The sequence below is a fragment of the Haliotis asinina genome, unplaced genomic scaffold (genome assembly GCF_037392515.1).
Source record: "Haliotis asinina isolate JCU_RB_2024 unplaced genomic scaffold, JCU_Hal_asi_v2 scaffold_25, whole genome shotgun sequence".
NCBI classification, from domain to species: domain Eukaryota; kingdom Metazoa; phylum Mollusca; class Gastropoda; order Lepetellida; family Haliotidae; genus Haliotis; species Haliotis asinina.
In genome coordinates this window covers 1-5,000 of record NW_027133897.1, presented here as the reverse complement: position 1 = coordinate 5,000, position 5,000 = coordinate 1, and the positions used below count along the sequence as shown (strand labels likewise).

The 5,000-nt window shown below is 51.7% G+C and overlaps 1 non-coding gene across 1 annotated transcript; it reads left to right on the top strand.

Moving 5' to 3' along the window:
* The first annotated feature begins 1,290 nt into the window (after positions 1 to 1,290).
* On the top strand, positions 1,291 to 1,409 carry LOC137269996 (5S ribosomal RNA). Its single transcript, XR_010955081.1, has one exon. It is a non-coding gene; the product is annotated as a 5S ribosomal RNA (ribosomal RNA).
* Positions 1,410 to 5,000: the final 3,591 nt, after the last annotated feature.

Genomic DNA, 5,000 nt, shown 5'->3' with positions numbered 1-5,000 from the left:
CCGGGTGATAGCGGTCCCCCCGTCTCGGTGCGCTACCCTTTCGGGCGAGTTGGGTGATAGCGGTCCCCCCTCCTCTGCGCGCATTAGGGGAAAAGTTGGAAAATTTTTCTAAGTCCAACTTTCGGAAATTTTTTGGAAAAAAATCCCTCCCCTAATTTTTATCCCCCAAAGCAAAAGACCGTCAATACGTTGGATAGTTAGACTTTCGATTTTGAAGTTCCCGAGAGGCTGTCGGGGTCTGTGCGTATTTTTGGGGGGTGCTTCTCGGGTGCGAATTTGGGGCCCATGGTTCGCGACTAATGATGCCTTTTGGTCCGAGGGGACTTAAAATTCAAGCAGAGACCCTCGGAGAGCACGTCCTTTTCTCGGGTAAAGACTTGGAATCCCGGAAGTTGGGTATCTTCCGCAGACTTGGAGGGGTCTTCTCCGCGTAATTCGTGGAGGTGCTTCTCGGGCTTGGGGCTCGTGTCTCACGACTAATGATGCCTTTTGGCCCGGGGACTCTTTAAAAATAGGGCAGTCAAACCAGAAGAGCTCGTCCTTTTCTCTGGGAAAGACTCGAACTCCGGGGCCCGGGCATTTGGGTGTCCCCTGCGGACTTCAAGGGGAGTTGTCTGGACTGAAGGAGCAGGGCCCGGCGTGCAGGACTAATGATGCCTTTGGCCCCGAAGGGCCTGAGGCATCCCTAGGGAGAAAGTGGAGTTGTGGCTCGGGCTTTTTCCGGGAACCCGGCAGACCCTCGTAACTTCGAGGTAGGTGCCCGAGCGTTCTGATTTTTCGTAGGGCCTAAGTGCGTAGTCTTGATATTGAGCTCGGGATTCTTACGGCAACACGGCTCGAGGTAAGTTCCCGAGCGTTTTGAATTTTGAAGCGGCGACTCTGCGTACTGGTGATTTTGGCCTCGGTATTTTGACGAAAACACGGCTGGTCATCGTACCCTCGAGGTAGCTTACCGAGCGTTTTGACTTTGCAATAGGTTACTCTGCGTACTGTTGATGTTGGCCTCGGTATTTACACGGCAACACCGCAGGTGATCGTACCCAGGAGGTAAGTTCCCGAGCGTTTTGAATTTTGAAGTGGCGACTCTGCGTACTGGTGATTTTGGCCTCGGTATTTGGACGAAAACACGGCAAGTCATCGCACCCTCGAGGTAAGTTCCCGATCGTTTTGACTTTTTTTGACCTAATTTCCTCATACCCCGTGGTGGCATTCCGAACGTTTTCACTTTTAGGTGACTGTGCATGCTTGCCCCAGACGCGATAGACATCGTGTGAAAATGGTTTTGCTTACGTCTACGGCCACACCACTGGTAAAGCACCGCTTCTCGTCTGCTCCGCGAAGTTAATCCCAGTCGGGCCGGGATAGTACTTGGATGGGTGACCGCCTGGGAACTCCCGGTGCTGTAGACCTCTCTTTTTTTTCTTTTTTTTTTTTTTTTTGTTCAAGTGTCCGAGAGGCTGGTAGGTGGGACCGCCGTGGCATGTCCGCCCGTCCCGTCTTTTGTTGTCCATCATATCGGGCGTGGAATGTTGTTTGTCCCCCCAAATGGATGGAGGTAACGGAGCGCGTTAGGGAAGGGGCAGGGCTGGCTAGGGCTGGCACCTTAAACGAAGTTAAGATTAGGGCAAGAGCTAGGGTTAAGAACGCACATCGAGTGAACGGATACGGTTAGGGCAAAAGCTAGGGTTAGCACCACAGATGAAGTTAAAGGATACGGTAAGGGTTAGGGTTAGGGTTAGGGTTAGCACCGCAAATGGAGTGAACGGATACGGTTAGGGCAAGAGTTAGGGTTAGCACCAGAAATGGAGTGAACGGATACGGTTAGGGCAGGAGTTAGGGTTAGGGTTAGCACCAGAAATGAAGTGAACGGATACTGTTAGGGCAGAAGTTAGGGTTAGCACTAGAAATCGAGCTAACGGATACGGTTAGGGTTAGGGTTAGCACCACCAATCGACTTAACGGATACGGTTAGGGCAAGGGTTAGGGTTAGCACCGTAGATGAAGTGAACGGATACGGTTAGGGCAAGACCTAGGGTTAGCACCATCGATGAAGTGAACGGATGCGGTTAGGGCTAGAGTTAGGGTTAGCGCCGCAAATGGACTTAACGGATACGGTTAGGGCAGAAGTTAGGGTTAGCACCATGGATGAAGTGAACGGATGCGGTTAGGGCAAGAGCTAGGGTTAGCGCCGCAAATGGACTTAACGGATACGGTTAGGGCAGAAGTTAGGGTTAGCACCATGGATGAAGTGAACGGATACGGTTAGGGCAAGAGCTAGGGTTAGCGCCGCAAATGGACTTAACGGATACGGTTAGGGCAGAAGTTAGGTTAGCACCATCGATGAAGTGAACGGATACGGTTAGGGCAAGAGCTAGGGTTAGCACCAGAAATGAAGTGAACGGATGCGGTTAGGGCAAGGGTTAGGGTTAGCACCGCAAATGGACTTAACGGATACTGTTAGGGCAGAAGTTAGGGTTAGCACCAGAAATCAAGTGAACGGATACGGTTAGGGCAAGGGTTAGGGTTAGCACCAGAAATCGAGTTAACGGATACGGTTCGGGCAAGGGTTAGGGTTAGCACCAGAAATCGAGTTAACGGATACGGTTAGGGCAGGACTTAGGGTTAGCACCGCAAATGGACTTAACGGATACGGTTAGGGCAGGACTTAGGGTTAGCACCATAGATGAAGTGAACGGATACGGTTAGGGCAGAAGTTAGGGTTAGCACCAGACATGAAGTGAACGGATGCGGTTAGGGCAAGGGTTAGGGTTAGCACCAGAAATGATGGTAACGGATACTGTTAGGGTTAGCACCGTAGATGAAGTGAACGGATACGGTTAGGGCAAGAGCTAGGGTTAGCACCATAGATGAAGTGAACGGATACGGTTAGGGCAGAAGTTAGGGTTAGCACCAGAAATGAAGTGAACGGATACGGTTAGGGCAAGAGCTAGGGTTAGCACCGCAAATGGACTTAACGGATACGGTTAGGGCTGGACTTAGGGTTAGCACCACAAATCGAGCTAACGGATAGTGTTAGGGCAGGACTTAGGGTTAGCACCATAGATGAATTGAACGGATACGGTTAGGGCAAGACCTAGGGTTAGCACCAGATATGAAGTGAACGGATACGGTTAGGGCAGAAGTTAGGGTTAGCACCAGAAATGAAGTGAACGGATACGGTTAGGGCAGAAGTTAGGGTTAGCACCAGAATTGAAGTGAACGGATGCGGTTAGGGCAAGGGTTAGGGTTAGCACCAGAAATGAAGTGAACGGATACTGTTAGGGCAAGAGTTAGGGTTAGCACCACCAATCGACTTAACGGATACGGTTAGGGCAAGACTTAGGGTTAGCAACGCAAATGGACTTAACGGATACGGTTAGGGCAGGACTTAGGGTTAGCACCATAGATGAAGTGAACGGATACGGTTAGGGCAAGGGTTAGGGTTAGCACCACAAATCGAGCTAACGGATACGGTTAGGGCAGAAGCTAGGGTTAGCAACGCAAATGGACTTAACGGATACGGTTAGGGCAGGACTTAGGGTTAGCACCATAGATGAAGTGAACGGATGCGGTTAGGGCAAGGGTTAGGGTTAGCACCAGAAATGAAGTGAACGGATGCGGTTAGGGCAAGAGCTAGGGTTAGCGCCGCAAATGGACTTAACGGATACGGTTAGGGCAGGACTTAGGGTTAGCACCATAGATGAAGTGAACGGATGCGGTTAGGGCAAGGGTTAGGGTTAGCACCAGAAATGAAGTGAACGGATACGGTTAGGGCAGAAGCTAGGGTTAGCAACGCAAATGGACTTAACGGATACGGTTAGGGCAGGACTTAGGGTTAGCACCATAGATGAAGTGAACGGATGCGGTTAGGGCAAGGGTTAGGGTTAGCACCAGAAATGAAGTGAACCGATACGGTTAGGGCAAGAGCTAGGGTTAGCACCGCAAATGGACTTAACGGATACGGTTAGGGCTGGACTTAGGGTTAGCACCACAAATCGAGCTAACGGATACGGTTAGGGCAGAAGTTAGGGTTAGCACCATGGATGAAGTTAACGGATAGTGTTAGGGCAGAAGTTCGGGTAAAGACGAAAAATCGAGCCGGCCCGTTGGGGCGCGCTTTTTTGGGTTGTGTTTTTGAGAGTGACCTGTGGGGCGCGTTGTGGGATGCCTGTTTTTGGAGGTGTTGCGTGACGGGCGTGCCGCCGTCCCGTTTTTCAGTCCGTTGGGGTGCGCTTTTTCAGATTGTGTTTTTGAGAGTGACCCGTGGGGCGCGTTGTGGGGTGCATGTTTTTGGAGGTATGGCGTGGCATGCGTGCCGCCGTCCCGTTTTCCAGTCTGTTGAAGTGGGCTTTTTCAGATTGTGTTTTTGAGAGTAACCTGTGGGGCGCGTTGTGGGATGCATGTTTTTGGAGGTATGGCATGACGGGCGTGCCGCCGTCCCGTTTTTCAGTCCTTTGAGGTGGACTTTTTTAGATTGTGCTTTTGAGAGTGACCTGTGGAGCGCGTTGTGGGATGCCTGTTTTTGGAGGTATGGCGTGACGGGCGTGCCGCCGTCCCGTTTTTCAGTTCGTGGAGGTGCGCTTTTTTGGATTGTGTTTTTGAGAGTGACCTGTGGGACGCGTTGTGGGATGCCTGTTTTTGGAGGTATGGCGTGACGGGCGTGCCGCCGTCCCCTGTTTTTCAGTCCGTTGAGGTGCACTTTTTCAGATTGTGTTTTTGAGAGTGACCTGTGGGACGCGTTGTGGGATGCATGTTTTTGGAGGTATGGCGTGACGGGCGTGCCGCCGTGACGGGCGTGCCGCCGTCCCGTTTTTCAGTCCGTTGAGGTGCGCTGTTTTGGATTGTGTTTTTGAGAGTGACCCGTGGGGCGCGTTGTGGGATGCATGTTTTTGGAGGTATGGCGTGACGGGCGTGCCGCCGTCCCCTGTTTTGCAGTCCTTTGGGGGTGCGCCTTTTTGGATTGTGTTTTGTGGGAGTGACCTGTGGGGCGCGTTGTGGGA